The sequence below is a fragment of the Bos javanicus genome, chromosome 19 (genome assembly GCF_032452875.1).
Source record: "Bos javanicus breed banteng chromosome 19, ARS-OSU_banteng_1.0, whole genome shotgun sequence".
NCBI lineage: Eukaryota > Metazoa > Chordata > Mammalia > Artiodactyla > Bovidae > Bos > Bos javanicus.
In genome coordinates, this window is record NC_083886.1 from 31640304 (window position 1) to 31665729 (window position 25426).

The 25426-nt window shown below is 43.8% G+C and overlaps 1 protein-coding gene and 1 long non-coding RNA gene across 3 annotated transcripts in view; one reads left to right on the plus strand and one right to left on the minus strand.

Annotated features, from left to right (window-relative positions):
- The window catches only part of SHISA6 (shisa family member 6), a 262179-nt gene that overhangs the window by 138379 nt on the left and 98374 nt on the right, over positions 1–25426 (plus strand). The gene's annotated exons all lie outside the window — the stretch shown is intronic.
- On the minus strand, positions 3176–13329 carry LOC133232105 (uncharacterized). Its single transcript, XR_009731305.1, has 3 exons — positions 10063–13329; positions 5346–5434; positions 3176–4694 (listed from the first exon to the last, which is right to left on the minus strand). It is a non-coding gene; the product is annotated as an uncharacterized LOC133232105 (long non-coding RNA).

Here is a 25426-nt window from a genome sequence, read left to right on the forward strand (position 1 = left end):
GAGAGGATGCTTCTCAATCAACAGCTATCAGGACTTCACGGCAACTGCATATTCCTAAAACTTGAGGACTGCTAATTAGGGCTTTCCCAAGTGGCTCAGTGGTAAAGAATCTGCCTGCAATGCAGGAGACTGGCGTTCAATCCCTAGTCAGGAAGATCCCCTGGAGGAGGAAATGGCAATCCACTCCACTATTCTTGCCTGGAGAATCCTAAGGACAGAGGAGCTTAGAGGGCCACAGTCTATGGGGTCGCAAAGAGTTGGATACCAATGAGCAACTGAGCACGCATGCCCACACCTAAGCTTTGAGGGTGAGGCAAAAGGACCTCCTAAGACTCCAGTGACCTGCTCAGAAGTCTGAGTCATAGGGATTTATCCACTTCAATGAAACTTAAGTATTAGTTGAGCAAAGATAAGTACAATGGTGCCTGCCTTCCAGAAACCAGGCAGTGATTCCTGCCAAGCAAACAATTGAGAGGTGCCAAGAATCCTGATCCTGAGAAAAGCAGAAGGGGTTTAAAAGAGGAAACCATTGCCTCTGAATGAAGGAGTCCTAAACGGCCACCTGTTGGAGACAGGAGTGGAGATGGTCCTTGCAGGGCTGGAAGAACGTGAGCCAAGACTGGGACAGGGAAGACACTTTGTGTGTGGGTGGGTGCTTCTGGAACAAAGGCATGGATGTAGAAACGCCAGTGTGATGGTGGGTGATGATACCACAGAGGGGTTCAGGGGCCATAGCTCACCTCCATGGGCGTGCAGGAAAGTGATGGGCCATACCACACCTGTAGTGGGAGGCAGGAGAGTGATGGGGTCATAGCACATCTGTAACGGCACGGCAGGAAAGGAAACTAGAAAGGCTGGGGGGAGGCAGAGTCCTGAGTTTCCCAGGCACAGGATAGACACAGACTGAGTTCGAAATTCTAGCTGATGATCACCAGCCACCCCCTTCCCTTCCTCCTTTCTCCTCTTCTGTCTTCAAGATTAGTGGATTTTTGCCAATATACAAGTGAATGAATGAACGAATGGATTGAAACAGCACTAACCTGGGGGTGGGGAGCCCTGAGATGTTGTTGCAGGTGAATGTGATCTTGGGGAGAATCAGTTTGCTTCTTTGCATCTGCCTCTGCCTACCTGTAAACTTTTCTGCAAGATGCCCTTTATTTTCTTGAGATTTTTGGAAATGCTGTTCCAGCGTTGCCTTGCTCTGTATGGTATTTTTTTTTTTTTTTGAGAAATCTTATTTCTTTTGAAGCCTGACAGTTTATTCTTCTGATTTTGTAAGTTATCTCTTTGCTTGAAAGCCTTGATAATTTTTATTTTTGAAGTCTGTGAGTTCTTCAAGGACATCAGAGATGATCATGCTGAGTACATCTTCCAGGTGCCTGGTGGACTGTCTTGATAGGTACCATCCAACCTTCTTTTAATTTAAAGCAAGTTTGGCTGAATTACATTTTTGTGTATGAGTTATCTTCCACGGTTTTGTTTTTCTCTTGAATGGGCTCTAAATATAGGGACGCTGTTTTTCCCTTCCTGTCTTCCCGTGCCGCCACGTTTTATGTGACTTGTTTTGCTTTCACTAGTTCCTTTTTATTCTCTCGTTTGCCTCGTGCCTTTTTCAACCATGCCTTTAATACGTTTTGTTTTGGCTCTCTTCTTTCCTAGGCATCTTGTACTTTAGTCTTCATTTTGTCTTTTTCTCTCACATCTTTCGTGTGTTCAGTGAATTCTCTCTAAATTTCTGTCTCCCTTTTGCCACTTGTTTTTAATGTTTTGAAGTTCTGTTTCAAGGTGTTTTTTTTTTTTTAATAACCACAAATGCGTTTTTAAATCTAACTCAGTTCAGAGTGCCGTGTTCAGTTTTCTTTTGCTTCATGTTTATTTTTGTGCGGGATTGGAAGAAAATTGTTATTAGCAGAGGTGTTTGAAGTCTCATCTTACGTTTTTTAATGGTAGATTCCTGTGTGTTTATTCCTATTCCTTCTGTCTGTTTTCTTTATCTGTTTGGCTGCACTGGATGTTAGTTGCGGTAGGCAGGCTCTACTGCTCCAAGGCATGTGGGATCTTAGTGCCCTGACCAGGGATAGAACTGGAGTCCTCTGCATTTCAAGGTGAATTCTTAACCACTGGACCACCAGGGAAGTCTCTTATCTATTTTATGACTGGTGGAAGTGATCAGATTCCTATTGAAATGGTATCTTTTCTACTAGTATAGAAAATGCAATTTATCTACCAGATATTATTATTAGGAAGGAGATGAATGTCCTTAGACATTTTTGTGTTCTTTTGTCTTATAGGGCCCCATTCCTGCCTTGCTGTGGTTGTTCTTTTTATCAGCCAATCTCCAAAGATTCTTCCTTAACTTTTACCTTCTCCTCACCCAGATGCAATATTTCAGAAGACTGTCGCTTTGAATTGCATGTAGTCAGTACTCTGACCTACCAGAACATTTTTCCTGTGTTTGCATTCTTAGGGTGAACTTTCTCATTTTGACAGGAGTTTTAGATCATTCCTAGGCTTGCTGCTATCTCCTTCTCTGCTCTCTTTCATATAGTTTATTTCCAGGCTGACCTTGTTCACCACAAGGCTTGTAGAGGGGACTAGAAAGATAATTTACTGAGATTTGTTACTTTTTCTTCTTTGGTTCAGTTCAGGCACTCACTCCTGTCCAACTCTTTGTGACTCCATGGACTGCAGGATGCCAGGCTTCCCTATCCATCACGAACTCCCGGAGCTTACTCAGACTCATGTCCATCAAGTCAGTGATGCCATCCAACCATTTCATCTTCTTTTGTTAAATGTAATTTAAAATCTGGGCAGGTTCTGGTTATGTTGAACACACAGCTAGAAATAACAGAGCTAGAATGAAGGCCAGGGCTCTCTGATTATGATGCTTTTGACTGTATTATACAACAGAGTGATGGAGAGGGTTTGTGGAATATCCTGGCAAATGCATAAAGCTACACACATGCGATAAAGTCTTAGTTGATTAACCGTAGCACATGGCCTTATGTTGTATGTGATGCAAGAGTGACTTTCTGCTTTTGCCACTGACTGAGGAAAACCTAGCTGGTGATCATGAGTTCTAACTGATAGAGAACTAAATATTATGTCATTGACAGTAGAATTCTGTTGTCACCCCAGAGAGGCAGATGAGGAGGACGGGGCGGGGGGGGGGGGGCACTTGCTCATTCAGTGTTTGCTCTGGCTCGCTGGTTCCACCCTCCAGAAGTTTCCCCATTTCCCATGATCTCTCTTGGCCATATCGGAAGTGGGTGTGGAGGAATATGTCTTGAGAATGATCCAGCTTTCTTAGTCCACCATTTCCCAGAGAGAGTCAGAGGTCTCAAAGACTGTTTAAAGCAGAGGTCTCCAACCTCCGGGATCTAATGTCTCATGATCTGAGGTGGAGCTGATGTAATAATAGTAGACATAAAGTGCATAATAAATGTAATGCACTTGAATCATCCCCAAACCATCCCTCCACCCCCTCTAGGTTCGTGGAAAAATTGTCTCCCATGAAACCGGTCCCTGGTTTCATGGTCTCAAAAAGGCTGGGGAAGGCTGGCTTAAGTAGAGGATCTCTGTTCCTCTAGAAGTTCACTCTGTAAGCAGGAGGTTTCTTACCTAATCGATACGCATCGATTCCAAGGGCTAGTAAACGTACACTGTCCTTGACTCTCAGTCCTCAGAAGTGCTGTTCCCTTTGCCCCAGACCTCTTTCTCCCACTTAAGAGAGGTGTTCTGAGCCCACCAGATTCACTGTTGGGGGGAGACATACCCTTACTTTACTCTGAGTCACTTCTATTTAAAATAATTTTTTAAAAGAGCTTTTATTTGTTTTTGGCTGCATCTCAAGGCAGGCAGGATCTGAGTTCCCTGACCAGAGATTGAACCCATGCCCCCTGCAGTGGAATCACAGAGTCTTAACCACTGGACCACCAGGGAAGTCCCCGGAGTCACTGTATGCAGTTAAAATGCGGATCTCCTCAGCTGACATGGGAGGGGAATAGGAGCGGGAGAAACAGCACAGCAGCCTGTAAATACTCCCACTTCGATGTGATGCATGGGACCTCCACTCACATCACTGGCCAGAGTTAGCCACGGGGGCATGCTAGACTTCAAGAGAGCAGAGAGAGGTGTCCTTCCTGCACTGGGAGAGGCAATCAGATACTGACTAGTCTGGGGTGTGTTGCTGCTCAGTGGAAGCTGTAGGCTAGGCAGTTGAGACTGACTCCCTCCCATAAGGCAATGAGAAGGGGTGTCGTTTGGAAGATGCAGGGAGGTGCAGGTCCTTCCATTGGGTCAGGGTCAGACAATACTTGGTGATTGCACTCGGTGGAGAGCACTGTGGTACTCTGCCTGGATTGACTGCCTCACAGCCTCCTCCTGTCTTTGGTCCTTGGTACCCAGAAGCATCTCCTTCATGAAGAGACAGGGCTGAGAGAGAATTCATCGCTTGTGGCTTGAGATTGCTCAGTGGCCACGAGAGACCATGCTTCTTGGCGGTTATGCTAATACAGCTGAGGCTTCATGAAGCATTCTCACCGAAACCCACACTCCCTGGAATCACTCAATTTGTTAGCCATCACTCCTAAGACTCACCTTTGACTGGAGAAAGTTCAAAAGCTATCAGGTCACCGGATGGAGGCCAAGCAAGTCTTTGTACCTCAGTCTCTTCCTGTGGATTCAGATATGTCCTAGGAGCCATTACGATGCAAAAAGGACTAAGAACCTGATTGTTTTACTTTGCTTGCCACAGACAGGTTCAAGGGCCCATTCTGGAAGTTTTACTGGGGGAATACAACAAAGCCGCTGGCCCCAAAATTGATGAGTTGGATTTTTGGGAGAGTGGTCAAGGACCTAGTGTCCTTGCGTCAACACAACACAGACTCTGGGAAAGCCCAAGTGAAGGGGGGCTTGCCTGAGAGTCGAGGCTGCCATTTGGGTGGCTGGAGGCGTGAGTGGCTCAGACAGGTGCTGAGACTCAGCCAGCCTCTTCTTCATTTTGATTAATTGGTTTCTCTTTTGTTTTATGGGACTTGACAGCACTGGTTGTGGCTTTTCGTGGTTGACTACCCCCAGAGTACCTAATTACAGAGGAGATTTTTTTAAAGCAACAATGAACACATCTTCTAAATATGTTCTCAATCCGCTCCCCTCCCTGGGTGACTGGAGGCAGAGGAAAAGGAGGGCTGGAGGTATTCCCAGAGGCCTCTTGTCAGTCAGTCCCAGGGAGGTCCCACTGGGGCCACTCAGGGTCACCAACCCTGGGAAATCTTGGGGTGGGGGCGAAGGGGGCAGGCCTTGCCACCCCAAGGCCACACCCTGGGCTCAGGAAACCCTCACACCTCTTGTCTTGTTCTTGCTGATGAGGACTGAGGCACCACTCAAGTCCTAGGTAGGAAATTACACACTTCAGCCAAAGAAGCGAGGTGTTCTGTCAAAAGGAAAAGAAAAATATTAGAAGCTTCCAGGGAGATCAGAGCCTGACTCAGTGAAAACTCCTGGCACAGGTGATTCTGAGACGCTCTCCTTTGTTCTTCTGAATGAACAGAATAGTTGCAATAGGAATAACAGACTTTTTATACATTGATCTACTTAGCTAACAATTCATTCATTCATCTATTCACCCATTCATTCATTCATTTGTTCATTCATTCATTCATCCACCCATTCATTCATTCATTCTATGCATTTGACCCAGTGCCAGGTACTGGAACATCTATTGGCAAGAATCTCACTGGGCAGGGCATGACATCAGGGCCCTCATCTGCACTGAAGATCAGAATGAGGGTGGAGCAGAGTCCCAATACCCTGGTGGCCCAGACACTAAAGTGTTTCCCACTCCATCCCAACAGAGGAAGAGGAGAGAAAATGCCTGTGGTTAAGTCACATTTTTATTTCTCTCTGGCCCGTCACCTGTTTGTCCTCTCCCTTCTGACAGTGCAGCGGGGCACTCACAAGGACTCCTCAGTGGAGAGACTTTCTTAAAAGAACTAAAGATGCCAAGGACGGGCACCAGGGAGGCACTACACACACATATGCACACACATGTGTAGACACGTGCAGATAAGCACAGCAGATGTAAGCTCTCTGTCCCTAGACTTTCTTTCTGGAGAGTCACACTGAAGTTGAATCGTTTAATAGCACAACAAGGATGTAAACCTCTGGGCCTGTTCATTATCCCCATCTCTTCCTTCTGCGACTACAAGGGGCTGGACAGCCCTCGTACAAAATCTCTGAATTACGGGCTGCTCTTCCTCCCAAGGTGGGCTCCTTTTATGTGAGAATGGGGAGCTCTCACCTCGCCTGCTCCCCACTTTCTGCATAAGAGCAGTCTTCCCCAGATCCTTCCATGCTCGACCCTCGTTCAACTCTCTCTGCAGAGTAGGGCAGTGGTCCTCATCTCCACTTGCTTACCAGACTCACCAAAGCTTAAAAAAAGAGTTGCAGATGGAAGGCTACATCCGAAACCTCTTGACTCATCATTGTCAGAAGTGCAAATCTGTAACTCTGAGAAGCTTCTCAGGTGATTCTGATGCCCTGCTATGGTCAGTGCAACACAAACTCCCATGTGCATCTGATTCACCTGGAGATGTTGTTAAAATGCAGATTCTGACCCAATAGGTCTGGGGCGGGGCTTGTGATACAACATTTCTGACAAGCTCCTGGGGTTAATGCTGGTCTGGGAACAAGCTTTAGGTGACAAAGGTAGAGAGTTAAGCTTCTCAACTTTGGGCACATCTTAGAATCCTCTGGGGATCCCAGGTGGCTCTAATGGTAAAGAACCCGTATGCTGATGCAGGAGCCATAAGAGACACAGGTTCGATCCCTGGGTTGGGAAGATCCCCTAAAGGAGGGCGTGGCAACCCACTCCAGCATTCTTGCCTGGGAAATCCCATGGACAGAAGAACCATGTGGGCTACAGTCTATAGGGTTGTAAAGAGTTGGACATGACTCAAGCAACTTAGCATGCACACCCATTGTCCAGGCTGAACCCCCGACCAATCCCCTGAGTCATAGTATCTGAGTCATGTCTACACCTTCCCAGGTTATAACTGCATGAGCCCCGCTGAGAAGGGCTGGTCTGGGAGCTGTTTCCTGCCAGAGTGGGTCTGTGATTCTGCTCCTTATTCCCCATCCCAACCACTCTCCAGAATCCATTTCCCACCAGCTGGGCACTGCATTTTCTTTCCAGCCGGCTAGACAATACATATCATCACAGAAGAGCTCGAGGAAACGTATCTGTTTCTAAGATAACCAACAGCGACCTTACCAAAGCCGGTACGTTCAGTATATTCCCTGCGCACAGAAAAGTAATTCCCAATTGTTGGTTAATGATTCCTTGGCTTCTCTCCTTCCCCAAGAGCAATCTGTGTTGCACACTTACACAACCACAGAGGCACGTGGTACAGAGACCCACCACATGTGTGTGTGCATGCTCAGTTGCTTCAGTCGTACCCAACTCTCTGCAACTCCATGGACTGTAGCCCGCCAGGCTCCTCTGTCCATGAGATTCTCCAGGCAAGAATACTGGGGTGGGTTGCCATTCCCTCCTCCAGGAGATCTTCCCAACGCAGGGACTGAACCCTCATCTCATGTCTCCTGCATTGGCAGGCGGGTTCTTTACCACTAGCACCATTTGGGAGGCCCACATGCATATGATGATCAATCGCTGTCCCTTCATCTTTGACATCCTGTCTTTTTCTATCCTCCCCCCCGCCCCATCCTTAAGAGGTCTAAAGAATTAGTGTCTTGTTAGCTTCTCCAGTATTGTTGCCTGGAGAATTCCATGGACAGAGGAGCCTGGCAGGCTATAGTCCACAAAGATTTGAACATGACTGAGTGATTGACACTTTCCCTACCTCTTCCACCTTCTTCCATCTTCTTTTGTACCTCTGGGCTTTGTACCCCTCATGGCTCAGAATGCCCTTCCCACCTTGCTGGCATGATGGGGACCCTCTTGGCTTTCAGTTCACCCAGACCAGGATCAGCACTGCAGTTCTAGGCAATTCTTCTGCACTCTTCCAGCAGCCCATGAGTGTCTATTATCAGCTTTAGTCTCTTGGGCATTACTTGATTTTCTAATCAGTTTCGCCCACTGGACGATGAGCTCCTTGAGAGCGGGGGTGGCTTGCTCACCTCTCAATCTGCATCATCTTGCACGCTGCTCAGAACACAGCAGAAGCTCCAACCATTTTTATTGAAAGAATCAATGGTTTCTCTATTTCTTTTTTTTTCTGGTTTCTCTATTGGATTGTATAAAATGTACAGAAATGGATCTGTTTCAGCAAGACTGGCATATTCGCTCGAACTGGTTCATACCCAACAAGAGTCTAATTGGACTGCCCAATCCTTCCAAAACCCTGCCAATCATTCTTTTGTGTGAATAGGCACAGGTGATTGGTTCTAATCAAAGTCATTAGGGTGGCTCTGGAATGATCCCGCTGCCATATGTAGATAATTACGGCAGAAGTCTAAATTTTGGGTGTTAGCCAATCTAAATGGCATTAGCATGAGGAATTAGCATAGAACAAAAGGAGAAGGATGGTTCGGTATTTGGACATAAATAATAACAGCTAGAGCTTATAGAGCATTTCCTATGTGCCTGGCACTCCCCTAAGTGGTTTACATGTATTAATTCATTTATTTAACATAACAGTGATGGGAGGAGAGAAGTACTGTTAGTGCCTCAGCTCTATAGGTGACACACGGAGACATTAGGAAACTTGGCCAAGATTATCTAGCTAGTATTGGTAAGTGGAAGAGTCTCTACTGGGACCAGGTTGTCTAGCATCAGGCCTGTGTTATTCATGGGGATAGCAGATTTTTTTTTTCTTTTATTTAGTTAAATATTTTTATTTATTTGCTGCATGTGGGCTTTCTCTAGTCGTAGTGAGCACGGGCTACCCTTTGTTGCGGTGTCCTGGCTTCTCATCGGGGTGGCTTCTCCTGTTGTTGAGCACAGGCTCCAGGGTGCATGGGCTAAATAGCTGTGGCACATGAGCTTAGCTGCCCTGAGGCATGTGGGATCTTCCTGGACCAGAGACCGAACCCATGTCCCCTGCTTTGGCAGGTGGACTCTTAACCACTGGACCACCAGGCAAGTCCCAAGTTTTTCTAAGATACAACTTGAATCAAATTTCTCAGTATGACTGTTAATATTCCCACATCGTTCATGTGTTAGTAAGATATCTCACTTGCCCCCTGAAAGCAGAATGGACCATCAGGGGTCTCCATCTTATTAGAGTGAAAGTGTTAGCTGCTCAGCCATGTCCGACTCTTTGCAACCCCATGGATGGTAGCCTGCCAGGCTCCTCTGTCGATGGGATTCTCCAGGCAAGAATACTGGAGTGGGTTGTCATTCCGTTCTCCAGGGGATCTTCCCGACCCAGGGATCAAACCCAGGTTTCCTGCATTACAGGCAGATTCTTTACCACTGAGTCACCTGGGAAACCCTAATTATCAATCCTCAAGTTTTAGGAATATAAAGTTTATTTTTTCTCTCTCTTTAAATACATACACACACACACATACACACAACCATCTCTAGGGAAATAAGAGACTTAGGAACCTTCTGTGGACAACTTATCTATAAACTCCAATTTACTCAGAATGAGAACAGTACAATTGCTCCCCTAGAATTTTATCTGTTTTTGGATGTAAGACTGGGGTAATAGGATCAGGAGTTTGACTGACAGTTTCTGAGTCTGAATTTCTCCTGTGAATGATACCACTCTTTGCCTCACTTGACTTTTAGGGGGCCAAGCAGGAACCTAGGGTCCCCTCCAGTCCCCTCCAGTCCCCTTCCTCCAGGAGGAAAATGAGAGTGCTGGGTCCTTTGCACACATTCAAGGACCTTTCTGTGAAATGAATCTGCCCTCATTCCTGGGTTTCTCACCGTTTATGTGTACCATTTCACTGGTGACCTCACATTTGAAAAAGCCAAGATTTGGCATTGATATTTCTGCATGGTCATTTCTTTCAAGATGGGCTCTCCCTAACATCTATAAACAAATGGGACCTGCTGTGCCCAGACCAGGTAGACACACTGCCTCTTCCTACCTCTGAGGTCAGTGGGAGAAACAGGGAGCTGATGATTTTCACCAGGTTCTCTACAGCAGACTCTTCTTCTGCCAAAGAAAAAAAATCCAGCAAGGTAAGAACATCACAATAGCGTCTGTATTCTCAGTCCTCTTTCCGCCCCATGGGACTTAATTTTTAAAAATTAAAACATCAACTAAAGCATCAATGTCTCTAGAACAATGATTCTCAAAGTGTGGCCCCCATACCAGCAGCCTCAGCTTCACCTGGGAATTTGTTAGAAATGCAAGTCCTTGGGACTTCCTTATGGGTCCAGTGGTTAAGACTTCACCTTCCCATGCAGGGGGCGAGAGTTCAATCCCTAGTCAAGGAGCTAAGATCCTATATGCTTCACGGCCCCAAAACCCAAAACATAAAACAGAAGTGATATTGTAACACACTCAATAAAGACTTTTAAAATGGTCCATATCACACACACAGACAAAGGAACGCAAATTCTTGGCCTCTGCCCCACTGAATGGGAAACGCTGGGTGTGAGGATCAACAGAGTGTGCTCTAAAAAATGCTTGGGTGATTCCGATGCACTTTCAAGTTGGAGAGCCACTGTCATAAAGAATTAAGATATATAATGTTAAGATATGCTTCTTAATTGATGACCTCACCCAAGTAGATGGATGCAAAGAATCCGTCACTCAAGTATCAAGTCCTTAGAGCAGATCTCAGCGGGTGTTACCTAGAAATGGAGTTCTGTACCAGGCGTGAAGCTTCCATCAAATTCTAAGGGGCTAGGCATTAACTGCTGGGGAACTGAAGCCATCCATTCATTACTAACCCCAGAAAAATACCTCCCCACTGTACAAACCATTATTTCCCCATTGATCAAGGCAGGTGGGATGTGGTTGGAGGCTGATGATTAATTCAGATGGTTCTGACTTGGAAGAGCTCAGCTGTCTTCCTCGTTCACAGCTGCCTTATTGAAGCTGTGATATTAAAACGGTGAAAATTTCTGAAAGCTAATTTAACCAACCGACTTTAATCACCCAGGGTGACAGGACATGCTGAGAAACTGTAAAGACCGGGGCTTCGGTCAATTTCGAATGTTATCGCTTTTGACGGGGGCCATTGCAAGACTCACAGAGCAAATGGAATGGGCTCACTGCAATCTTTCAAATTAGTTACAAAGATCAAAACATTAAAAAGCGGGAGTGATATTTTTTTTCTGAGCATAAAAATTTATCCTTTCAGAAATAATTAATTTGATAAAATTACTCATTAGACCCATGTATCATTGTGTCATTGTAACTTCAGTGTCTAAAATAACTTCTAGCTTTTCTTTTCGAGGAAGCCAGTACAGCTTCTAAAAGTTATGTGCCTAATTAGGTCAGGTACTAAGTAACTTGCCTTTCCAATACAGTTCTATGGAGAATACTAGTTATAATTACCCTCTCTAAAAAAAGAAGGAAAGAAAGAAGAGGGGGGGTAGGAAGAAAGAAAGAAAGGAAGGAAGAATTGAACATGGGTTCAATGCAAGATTAGGATGGACATGTACACACTGCTATATTTAAAATGGATAACCAACAAGGACGCACTGTGTAGCACAGGGAACTCTGCTCAGTGTTATGTGGCAGCCCAGATAGGAGGGGAGTTTAAGAGAGAATGGATACATGTATATCTATGTATAGCCAAAGGGCTGAGTCTCTTTGCTGTCCACCTGAAACTGTCACAATATTGTTAATTGGTTATACTCCAATATAAAATAAAACATTTTTTAAAAAGCAAGTATTCCATCCATGTTGTACACATGAACTTTATAAACCAATACAATTTATTTTTACCTTAATAAATAAGTTTTAAAAAGATGAAATTGGAGGTCATCATGTTCACGGGATCCACAGTTCCAGGTTCATGGGTCTATTGTCCAGTGCTGTCTTTGCAAGTAACTGACATGTCGTGTCTGTTTGATAAAGTTAGTCGTTTGGGGAATATCACCTCATCCATTGTGATAGTCGTGTCTAACTCTTTGCAATCCATGGACTGTAGCGCACCAGGCTCTTCTGTCCATGGGATTTCCTAAGCAAGAATACTAGAGTGAGTAGCCATCCCCTTCTCCAGGGGTTTGAATCCAGATCTTCTGCGTTGCAGGCAGATTCTTTACAGTCTGAGCAACCAGGGAAGCCCCACATGGGTAACATCATAAAGAATCAGCAATTCAAGGCTCCCTTGGGGGACACAACCACAGGTTACCTGGGTAGACTACTGGTGTGACCTAATATATTGTTTCTGATACACAGATACTGGGTCATTTTCCTTTCTCTGAGTTCAGAGGCACCAAAAACGAAATGTTTCTATGTCACTGGAAACAGAGTGGTAAAAATTTACAAGGCTTCCAGAATTATTTGCATTGGTGGAGGAGTTCAGCTCTCCACCAACCCTCCCATTGGCAGCAGACACAAGCTGGGGGTTAAGACCGAGATGCCTTTCAGTCTCCCGGGAGTCTAAGAACCAGCCCTGATTCTTAGACCCCTCTTTAAATCAGCCTTGATGCTCTGAAGGTGCAATCCATAGGGCCCAGCTCCAGCAAGGAAGAGTAACTCAGGTTGGCTCAAACCTCCTCTGTGCAGTGTTAATGTCCCCAGTCCACAACCTGCAGAAGTTGGATGCGTTGATCCAATGCTCTGAAGCAGTATTAATCCTTGAACATCATGTTTTGCCAGCAGGTCCTTCACCTCTGTCTCCTTTTGTTCCCATAACAATTCTACAAGGTAGGTTCTACAACATCCCTGGTGCTGATGCAGAAAAGGAAAGTTAAAGAGAATAAGTGCCTTTGCCCATCTTTGCCTGACTATTGCACTGCAGAGCTAGTATTTGAACTCAGTTAAGTTAGCAAGGTCTATCTAACTCTCCTTCCCTGGTCATTTTTATGAAAGTGGGTCAACCCAGTAAACTGCCCTCTGATAACCTGGCTGAGTGATAAGGTGGACATTCAGCAGGCAGATGCTGACTTTAGCATCTTCTCTGGCCCATCCCTTAGGTCCAGGATGCCCCAGGCATCCTCTATTCCACACTGATTGGCTCCAGGAATAGTTTAGGAGGGAGTGGTTGTCAGAGTCTGGTCTTTGGACCTACAGCATCCATACCACCTATAAACAACTTACATGAATATGTATAACTGAATCACTGCTATACACCTGAAACTAACACAGCATTCTTAATCAACTGTGCTCCAATATAAATTACAATAAATAAATTAAAAAAAAAAAAAAAGCAAATTATCAGCCCCGGCCCCAGAGCTACTGAATCAGAGACTCTGGTGGTGGTGCCCAACAGGCTGGGTTTTAACACCTCCTCCAAGTGGTTCTCCTGCTTTGAGCAAGGTCTGAGAACCATTGGTCTAATGTATCCCTTCATACAGGCGAAAACAGAGGCTAAATTTGGTCTCCTTGGCCTCTCCTATTTGTCCCTCACTAATTTTCTGTCTTTCATGTATTTCAGAAATTTCTTAGATTGACTTTGAAACCTCTCATATTGGTTTTTGTTTTGCCAAAATCACTTCTACATCTCCATCTCTATTTCTGCTTTGCAAATAGGTTCATCATTTTTCTAGGTTTCACATATGTGCATTAATATATGCTATTTGTTTTTCTCTTCCTGACTTACCTCACCCTGTATGACAGGCTTTAGGTCCATCCACGTCTCTGTATAGCACAGGGAACTCTAATCTATGCTCTTTGGTGACTTAAATGGGAAGAAATACCAAAAAAGGAGGAGGGGCTATGTGTATATGTATACATAGCTGATTCACTTTGCTGCACAGCAGAAAGTAATACAGCATCATAAAGCAACTGTACTCCAATGAAATTACAAAAAAAAAATCACTTCTAATTCACTAAGGCTATCACGGAACTCCCGGGCCCAACAGGGAGAACCTCTCCATCCTGCAGAAAAGGGTCTCTTCCCCCACTTTGGATTTTCTTGTGGGTACCTAGAGATTTACTCACCACACACATGCACCTAGGATTCCAATATGTGTGTGTGTGTGTGCTTGTGCACGCATATGTGTGTGCTCGGTCATGTCCAACTCTTTGCGACTCCATGGACTGTAGCCTGCCAGGCTCCTCCATCCATGGAATTCTCCAGACCAGAATACTGGAGTGGGTTGCCATGCCCTCCTCCAGGGGATCTTCCTGACCCTTCCTGATCGAACCTACAACCCTTGTGTCTCCTACATTGACAGGCAGGTTTTTACCACTGAGCCACCTGGGAAACAGGATTCTAATGTGTGTGTTTAAATGGTCCCCAGACTTCCTAGGGTACAGTGACTCGAAAAACAAAACAAAACAAAACAAACAAAGCAAGAACTCTGCCTTTCCCCTCTGTTTTATCTAATGAGTGCCTAGCATTTTATAATTCCTTTTTGAAACGAGAACGTGATCTTCTTTTAGTTACCTTTTCCCTCTAAGGGATACTTGGAGAAGATAAGAAAATCTTGTCTCTGAATATGTGAGGCTGTTGCTTATTAACTGAAAGATGTAGTAGAAAAGATGAGTTTTGGAATCCATGAAACTGAGTTTAAATGTCATTTCCACTTTACCAGCTTTGAAGCCTTGGGGAAAAAAATCAGTTAAAATCTCTGAACGTTCCTTTTTATTTTTAACATGGAGAAAATAATACCGCATAGGGCTGTGTGAGAATTACAAAGTATGAGAGTGAAGTGGTTGGCATGTCGTAGGTGTTAAATAAATAACAACGATGACTATTACCGTGGAGAATGAAATGGCTTTATTTCCTCAGGCGTAGAGGTAAGGAAGCCACCTGATAAATGTGATGTATGTTCCTTAAGGACCAAATTGGTTCCATGGTAAGGAATATACATGTGATTTCTATATTAACACTCTATTAACATTAATATTCTATATTAAAATTCTGTTTACTCTCTCCGACATGTTTTTGAATTTTTAAGATAAAGCATGATTTCGGCGGAAATTTAGACTTGAATAAACTCACTTCATTGCTCTGTATTCTGGATGATCCACCAGCCCCACCCTTGTATATATTTTTTCTTATTTATTTTTATTGAAATATAGTTGATTCACAATGTCATTAATTTCTGTGGTACAGCAAAAGTGATTTGGTTTTGCTGATTTTGTTTGGATTTATTTCTTTATCTGTCTGCAGTGCAATTTTTTTTAAATATATTTAAACTTTTTATTTTGTGCTGGGGTTTAGCAGATTAGGGCATCCTTTTGATTCAGACAATAAAGAATCTGCCTGCAATGCAGGAGACCCAGGTTCAGTCCCTGGGTTGGGAAGATCCCTTGGAGAAGGAAATGGCAATCCAGTCCAGTATTCTTGCCTACAGACTTCCATGGATAGAGAGCTTGGTGGGCTACAGTCCATGGGATCTCAAAGAGTGGGACACGACTGAGTGACTACACTGCTATAGCCGATTAACAAACAATGTAACAGTTTCAAGTGAATGGCAAAAGCACTCAGTCATACTTATACATGTATCCATTCTCCCCCCAAACTCCCCTTTTTAAAAAATATTCTTTTCATAATGGTTTATCATAGGATTTTCTTAAACTGGAGGATTTAAAATGCTTTACATTGTTGTGTTAGTTTCTGCTGTACAACAACATGAATCAGCTATATGTGTATATAGATCATCTCCCTCTGGAGCACCACCCCCCCACCCCCCATGTATTGTATCTGTTCCCTTTACTCTTAGCCGTATTTCACAGGAATAATCTGGAAAGAACTGGGAAGCACAACTGTGCCGGGGGTGAAGGTAACAAGTAGGCAGATTATGTTTTAAGTGGATGTGACAATTAGAGGGGTCTGCATGCAGTGAGGAGCCTGCCAGAGATCTTGTGCAGGGGATTTTGCAAAGAGACAGGACTTAGCTTCCTGTCACATCCTTCCCAACCACAAGAGCCTGGGGGCTATGCTTCTCCGCACTCCCAGGTCTGCAGAGAGGTACTAGGGCACCTTTAAATGACTGAGAAGAATGAATGAATGAATGCACATGGCTTTTACAACCCCAAGGTCACTCCCTCTTTCAGTATGCCATTCTACAACCTGTCATCACTGATCCCCCTAACTCCTGCCAGACTTTCAGTAACACTCCTTTTCAGCTGGGATTGTGTTAAGCTGAAAAACGGAAAACTTGGCTTAAAGCAAAAGGAGTCTGTTGACCTCACAAGCCAAGCAATTGGTTCTTTCCCTCATGGCTGCTCCAGGGCTGGAAAGTTTCAGCTGTCGCATTCCAAGGATAGAAAAGTGAAGACAGAGGAGAGGAGGACCACAAGAAACCTGCCTTTGTAGCACTTCTCTATTGCAGCTAAGAAGCCATGCCCACAGTGGGCGTGGACAATAGCCATGTGTTAATATGTAACTGACATCCATGCGGGAGGCATTTTGGGGCGGCTCAACCAGACGGTTTGTTTGTTGGTGGGGTTTTCTCACGTGTCCGGGGTTGGTTGTGGTCAGTGGGGTGGATCAGTTTCTGTGGATGGGGCGTCTGCCCATGTGTCTAGCATGATGCTGCAGCCTCACCTGGGCTGGTTCTGGCTGCAGAACCAGCATACAGGGCATACAGGGCAGGCTGGAGAAAGGAGGCCATCGTCTACCGCAGACTCATTAGCCAAAGTTGAGCTGACCAAGTGAGGGCCTGGCTTTGCCTTCCTCCCTCCCCTCTTCTTCCTCCTCCTCCGTCTTCTCTTTCATTTTTACAAGCTTTACCAGACGGTATACTAGAGACTGGCCAGGGAAAAGTTTGCAGGGAAAGAGTATTGGGATAAATCACTTTGCAGCACCCACCCTATCATTTAACCCTCATCCTTGACTTTGCTAATAAACTTCTTGGACCAGCATCCCCATTAGACTGTCAGAGACCTCAGTTCCAATGCACTCCTATCAGCATATCCCTAGACACACTCATTTATACCCAAGCAGCCTTTGAAATGGCATTGGGGTCCCACTGCAGTGCTGGAGCAGGGTGAGTGATACAGAAAACATGCCTCTTTTCTTTCCCTGCCCCTCCCTGCCATTGAAATGCCAGTCAGTGTTGCAAAGCAACAGAGCATGGAAGGGTCGCCTTGGCTCCCTGCTAGTTTATTAGCTCAGGAACACACACTCAGAGAAAGTATGAAGCAGACTTTCAAATACCCGCATATAGTAATAATGCTCCCTATGGATTCTTATTGAAAGCCGAACAATTTGTAAGTGGCATGTAGGTAAATATCAGTCTGGAGGCAGAAATGTGCTGGCTACATTGGTGTTCCAAGAGCTATATATACCCCAAAGATGAAGAAGGTTATTATCCACAAAAGGAAAAAAAATAATGGATTGACTCAGGTTCTCAAGTTCATGAAATAATAATGAACATTTATTGAGCACTTACTACATGCCTGGTAATATGCAAACCATGTTATATAATCTCATTTAACCCTCGAACCATTTAAGAAAGTAGGAAATAGCTCCATTTCACAGATGGTGAGACTGAGGCACAGAGAGTTTAGATGTCTTCTCCAAGATCAGGGATTGGAGAATCAGGGTGCAAATTCACCTGCATCTAGCCTCAAGCCCTGGCTCCTGGCTATTAGAACACTCTGCGTTCTGTTTATTTATCAGCCATGGAGCAAAAGTAATTATGAGTAAGCCTAGAAAATAATTTACGCTTTGTAGGTTTCAGCTGACAGTCTTGACTGACTGAGAGCCAAAATGATTAAAACTCAAATGAACGTGCAGTTACTCATGGATTCTAATGATCATTGTGTTGTTGAATGAAGCAGAATATATTAAGTCAGAGAATTATTGATAGTTTTAAAAGGTGTAAACAAGAGCCTTATTAATGAAGTTGTTCACTAGCTATGTCATTTATATACATTAAACCACACTTAACAGGCCTGGGTTTTATTGTCGGCTTTGTGATTGTTGTTTATTGTTTGATTTTTTGTGCTATAGGATTTTGGTATGATCCAAGAGATTAGTGTTTCCCAAACTATGGTCCACAGAATATTAGCTCTGTTCTATGTTGTATGGGTTCTATGAATCAAAAACAGTTGTAAAATGTAGGACTCACTAACATTTAAAGTTTGTTTCCTGCAAGGTTTATTATAAAGGTTCTTTTGCATATTGTCATCTGCATGTTGTGGGTTTCCAAGACAGCAGTACAGTCCGCTTTGTCGGTCTTACTGCATGTTGAGAAATCCTGACTATTTAATTGCTAGTTAACCTGGTCTCATTGTGGATGAACAGAGTTCATAGTGTCAGCTCAACTGTCTAGATCGCCAGTTCCACTGGTGAATATCATAATATTTCATGTGTTTTGAGATTATTTGCTTCTCATTCTCCTAAAAATGATTTTCATTTTTAAATTTTATTTTAAAATATTTATTTTTTATTTAGTTAGTTGGCTGCACTGAGTCTTAGTTGGGTCACACAGTTCTAGTTCCCTGACCAGGGACTGAACCCAGACCCCTCTGCATTGGGAGTGCAGAGTTTTAGCCACTGAACCATCAGGGAAGTCCCAAAGTGATTTTCATTTTCAGTGAACATTACTTTGCTTTTAAATATTTAGGACTCCTCATGTTTATTTACCTAAAGACCAATAAAAATGGCATGTATGTGTCGACTTTTAAAACATCAAAGAAAATATTCATTATACTGTTTATGTTTATTGATTATGTACAAATATAAGATGTACCTTCACTTGGGTATTATTTTGTATTTCTGGTGCTAAATTCAAGAAAGACATGAGTAAACTGAATTGTGGGAGGAAACTAACATTTTTGAAAGTCACTTTTATGTCTGACTTAATCCTTTCAAAACCCTTTGAGGTTTTTTTCAAATGCAAAGCCTGCATCTCACATACATCAAACTATTTAACTTCACACAGCAAGCAAATCACTTAGGGTTTGAATCCAAACCTATGTGACTCCAAAACTTACATTCTATTTATTACAAAAAACAAAGCAAAAGGATTTAAAATAAAATGATAGAAAAGCTACCATTTGAAAAGAGATCTGATTGGCAAACTAATAATAATAGTAATGGCAACAGCTGTATGACTTCCTTGTGACAGAATAGGCTAAAAGGGATTGTAATCAATTTTTGTTGTGGGCTTCCCTGGTAGCTCAGTTGGTAAAGAATCTGCCTGCAGTGCAGAAAAACCCAGTTTGATTCCTGGGTGGGAAAGATCCCCTGGAAAAGGGAGAGGCTACCCACTCCAGTATTCCTAGTCTTTCCCGGTGGCTCAATTGGCAAAGAATCCACCTGCAGTGTGAGAGACCTGGGTTCGATCCCTGGGTTGGGAAGATCCCCTGGAGAAGGGAATGGCTACCCACTCCAGTATGCTGGCCTGGAGAATTCCAATGGACTGTATAGTCCATGAGGTTGCAAAGAGTCAGACATGGCTGAGGGACTTTCACTTTCAAAACAAGAAAAGTGACTAAGAAACCAATCTATTCTGTTCACTAGATTTGAAAGTTAGAGAATAGTCCTGAAAGCTTGACAAGGGTTATTTTCTGAAAGGTCAAACTACTAATTCACAAAATAGGTAATAAAATTATTAACTCTATTACCACTAAGAGATGGTTTATTCTAAGAACGTAGATAGGCTGAAGGAGTAAATGGATGCGTTAGTGAGTGATTTTTGTTTGGGGCTTCTGATTTTAAGACTATGTAAGACGATGCTCAGGCAGATCGTGCCCTTGGGTACCACCCGGTGGCCAGCTAGACAGTCTGTTCAGTAAAATGGCACCTTGTAGATTCACCTAGGGGTGTTGGCAAAAATCGATGAGACTCTCTGGGACAGCTCTGGCCTTTCATAGATGGGGGACCAGTTCGGAGAATAAACCTTCACTCCTATTAGGGCTCAGCTAAGATGTTTCAGATCCTCTCCTAAGCAAAGTCACTGCTGGCATTTTGGTCATGGTACAAGCAGAGCTTCTAGAAACTGAGCTAGAGTGTGGGTCTTTCCTTCAATTTATTTTTAATTGGAAGATAATTGCTTTACAGTATTATGTTGGCTTCTGCCATACAACAATATGAATCATCCATAAGTATACATATATCCCCTCCCTCTGGGGCTCCCACCCCTCTAGGCTGTCACAGAGCACCAGGCTGAGCCCCCCTGCACATACAGCAGCCTCCCACTGGCTATCTGGTTTGCTTATGGTAATGTATATATGTCGATGCTGCTCTCTCAGTTCATCCCACCCTCTCCCTCCTTTGCTGTGTCCAAAGTCTATTCTCTGCCTCTCTACTCCTGCCCTGCAAATAGGTTCATCTGTACCGTTTTTCTAGATGCCTTATATATGTGTTAATATACGAAACTTGTTTTTCTCTTTATGACTTACTTCACTCTGTATAATAAGCTCTAGGTTCATCCGCCTCACTAGAACTGCCTCAAATGTGTTCTTTTTTAGGGATGAGTAATATTCCATTGTATATCTGTACCGTGATTTCTTTATCCATTCCTTAGAGTCTACATCTTTAAGAAGTAAACTGATGAACAGATCAGAGGTCAGAATGTATGCTTCTATCTGAATAAATTAATCATCTATTATTATCACCAGGGACGAGATCTAGGAATTAGCTTGGTCCATTTTCAGGGAAGGGCAGCAAAGAGAGGTATTCAAGAAATGTACATTAGCCTGTCTTGTGAACAGGTGTGCGTGTGCAATACAGGCCATGTGTGCCCCTCCTTAACCCTTGAACTTCAGGATGTTAAAAATAGGACCTTCAGAACGTTCAAAGTAGGACCAAATATGTCCAAAATATCACCACAAAAAAACAAAAATGTGAAATGTAAGTCATGGTTTTCCATGATCTGTAATAGGGCAGATTTTTTTCTTTTAAGTCATTATCAACAGAGGAAATGTCCAAATCATGAAGGCATGTCGCACCATATCTGTTACCCTACTTGGCTGGAATTTTCTCTCTCAGTGTCATACAGGGTATGACATTTTATCTTGGTAGATATTTTATCACTTTATTCTTCTTAGTTCCATCTGGTTGGAGGCCTCTCTTTCACACATTTTCTCCCACCTACCCTTCACAACCATCAACTTCTCTTATTTCTTTGTTCTTTTTCCATCTCCCCCCTCCTCCAAAATACACACACACACACTTTGGCTTGATTTCTAGCTCTACTCCCCAATGGCTATATAATGTTTGACAAGTCTCTTAACTTCTTGGAGGCTATTTCCTTGTATATAATCGAGAAGTAATAACTGCCCTGCTCACGTCACTTTGCCCGCTGTAAAGTGCTAATATAAGCTTGTTGTTGTGATTATTAATATTCTACCCCGCCTTCTCCACTAGAGCGTAAGTGTCCCAGGGGAGGCTGTCAGTCATTGTGATTACTGGAAAGGCTGATGGGGAAGGCGCTCCTCTCCCCCCACCCCACCCACCTACTTTTGCCATCACATTCTTGGGTTTATGACGGATTTGTGCTTTTCCCTTTCGATGACTTGAGTCCTGTTTCTCTGGTCAGTGGAGACCATTCCATTTCTATGCTGTTTCCATTTGTTCAGCAGGTACAACTTAGTGTGGCATGCTTGTGTTTCCATTCCTCTGTAACCTGGCTTTCTTCCTCCCTACCTGGAGATGCGAGGCTGCCATGAGTGCCCAAGGTCCTGGGAGTCACAAGGCTTAAAAGGAAGACGGGGTTGGAGGGATGAGGGAAGGGATAGTTGGGGAGTTTGGGATGGACATGTACACACTGCTATGTTTAAGACAGGTAGCCAACAAGGACCTACTGTGTAGCACAGGGAAGTCTGCTCAATGTTACGTGGCAGCCTGGATGGGAGGGGAGTTTGGGAGAGAATGGATACTTGTATATGTATGACTGAGTCCCTATGCTGTTCACCTGAAACTATCACAACATTGTTTGTTAATCAGCTATACTCCAATACAAAATAAAAAGTTAAAAAAAAATAAAAAGGAGAAGAGAGGGTAAAAGAGACGAGAACTGAGAAAGGAACACTGTGAGGACAATTTGGATGGTATCGGAATAATTCCAGAACTGGTCCTCCATTGTTATCATCAACTCACTTCAGAGGTGTGATTAAATCACTGTTAAATGACCTTGAGTGAAAACCATTAGGGATTCAGATGGAGTGGAGACATTTTTACATGGCTTTTGAAAACACTGTGTGAAGACTTCTTAAATTCTTTAAACGTAACTAAGAGATTTTCTTATTTCTATCCCAAAACCACCTGTAAAAAATAAGCACCCCCCCCCCAAAAGTAAGCTATAAATGTAATTAAAGCATCCTTTGAAGGGAGAGTTAATGAAAAATAGCACTGGGCTGGAGCTCAGTTCTGTCTTTATCTCCTATTCCCGCCACCTTCTTCCTAAGTAATTAATCAGGAATAATAATCATACATCTCTCTCCAGGCCAGAGCACACCTCCACGTTCATCGTCCCGTTTGAACCTGGCCACAGTCCACTGGTGACGTAAAACAAGCGCATGGGATTCGACTCTTCTGAACCAATTGTGTCGCTTTTTATTTTCCTCTGAGAATTTATGTTATATTCGCTGAGAGTAAACATTTCTTTTTTTAACAGAATTATTATTTATTCTAATAATTTTAATTATTATAAATTCTCCGTGGATTTATTTTTGACTGTGCCAGGTTTTTGTTGCTGTGCATGGGCTTTTTCTCTAGTTGAGGCGAGTGGGGGTTACTCTCGAGTTGCAGTGCAAGGGCCTCTCATTGCAGCAGCTTCTCCTGTTGTGTCTCAAGGGCTCTAGGGCACACAGGCTTTAGAAGTTGTGGGACACGGGCTTCATTGCTCTGTGGCATGTGGGATCTTCCCGGACCAGGGACTGAACCCATGCCCCCTGCATTGGCAGGCGGATTCTTAACCACTGGACCTCCAGGGAAGTCCCCGACTGTGTCAGTTTCAGCAAACCACTAACCCTTGTGATGTCCATCTGTTCACGCACATGGAATGCACATGATAAATTCCCATGTGGGCATTTTGAGGGTGAAATAAGACAATGTGTATAGAAGTGCTTTGCAAAGCCCAAAGCACCACACAGAAGTTTGTGGGATGTTAGGAACCAGGGAAGAAGTTTAGACTTTCCACTTGTGGGGTTTTGGTGGTAAGCAGTGGAAACCAAGTCTATAAGTTAAGCAGGAAAGGAATACATTGGAGTACCATAAGGTAATTCACAGACTCGATAGCAAAGCTGAAGATGCAGGCTCATAGAGGATCCAGGAATCAGTGAGAGGCCAGGAGACAGAGCTGCCGCTCTAACAGGACCCTAGGAGAGTGTAGTCAGGCTGTTTCACAGTTGGTCCCACTGCTGCTACCACCGAAGAAGTTGACACGGCCACCACGCAAATGAATTCTAAGTAGTCAGTGCCTTATAGCATCATCTGCTCTAGACGTGGGTGGACCAGTTGATTGGCCAAGTTCAGATTACTGCTTGCACTCTGACTGCCAAGATACTGAGACATGGAAACCCTTCTATAGTTGTCTTCTAAACTAGGAGGCAAGATTCTGTCTCTTACCTCTCCTGGAGTTTCTCCCCGCATAGGAAAGGTGTTCAGAAGTCACTCTGAGGCCCCTTTGGATTAAATGACCTACCCTAGGGCCGCAAACGATTGGACTAAATCCCACCTCTCGTCATTTCCAGGCTCCTAGACCTTTCCACCGTCTTGTTTCCTCCTATAGACGTGTTCAGTCTTTGAACGAATATTGAATCTCTCCCACCAATCATGCACTGCGGTGAGGTGTCTCCAGCTCTCCTATTTTGAGATTTTATGATGAAATGTTTCCATGCAGCATTCCCCTGGTGATAAAGCACTATGGTGAGAACATTGTTTTCATGATGAAATTTTAGAGAGCCTGAAATTTAAAATGAAGATTACTATCAGAAGGATCCTGCAGATTCAACAGAGAGGCAAGGCTGGAAAAGATAATTCGCTCAACCAAAAGGAAGAGGGAATAACAGCACCAGGGGGACTTCTCAGGTTCCATCAATGTCCACTGTCCCACTTCAATCTATAAATCAAAACAGAGGTCACACGAGTCAAGGACTTTTAGCCCATAACAAGCCGTTTCCATACACCGTCTCCACTTTGCCTGTGTCCAGCACCGAGAGGTAGAAAGAGTGGGTGCTCTGAGAGTCAGTTCAAAGCTGATATCCATAAACCAGTAAATAAACAGTGGAAGGAACGTTCCTCTTTCTCAAAAGGCTTTCTGCCTTCCCGTAGTTGTTGCTGGATAAGAAATAGAGGGGCTGCAGATTCCTGAATGTGTGTGTCGCTTTAGTCGTGTCCGATTCTTTGCAACCCCATGGACTGTAGCCCACCAGGTTTCTCTGTCCATGGGATTCTCCAGGCAAGAACACTGGAGTGGGTTGCCATGCCCTCCTCCAGGAGATCTTCCCAACCCGGGAATTGAACCCGCATCTCCTGCATCTTCTGCATTGACAGACAGGTTCTTTACCACTTGCAGATTCCTATAGGATGGCAAAGAAGTATCTTAGGCTGAATTCTCTAGAAAGTGGAGCTTGGAGCAGGTTGTTAGGTATTAGTATGTGGGGAAGTACAACCCCAGGGGGCGGACAAGAGAGTGCCGGAAAAAACAGGAGTGAGTCAGGAAAGATAGGAAGGCCAATTTAAGGGATTGTGTTGTGGATTTTACAAGAAGCGTAGTTGATTGCTCAGTTTCTTAGGATGTGTTCAGAGAGGTCACCTGAAACCATGGCATGGTTTTGCTTTTTTCTTTTTGCTTTATTTTTGTTTGTTTGTTAATTGAAACATAGTTGACTTACAATGTTCTGTTCATTTCTGGTGTACAGCAAAGTTATTCATTTATATATATACATATATATATAGTCTTTTTTAGATTATTTTCCATTATTTTTTATGGCAAGATTTGAATATAGTTCCTTATGCTCTATAATATATATGTTACAGAAGAACTCAAATGAACTTTGGGGCCAACCCAATGTCTACAGCAGGACCTCGTTGTTTATTTATTTTATACATAGCAGTTTATCTGCTAGTCCCAAACTCCTTGTTTACTCCTCCCCAACACTGCATGCTTTAATAGTCCACCTTAGGGTGGAAGGGAAGAGGATTTTTATGCTTTTTCTTGTCTCTCTTTGGTGAAAGTTGTCCCGTGTGACATGGAGTCTCCTGTACTTCTGGGTTTACCTCCGAGGCCCTTGAGTAGCCACCTAGGAGTGGCTGGGACCCTGGAACCCAGGAGGGCAGCGACCATGGCACAAGCCACAGTCCTCAGGCTGAGTCCGTGATCAAAGTGAGCCAGTGGTCCTCCCATCCCTCCACCTGCATCCTCTGGGCAAGACATCGCATGTGTCACAAAGGGCCAGGCTGTCTCATGCCTCAGTAGCAA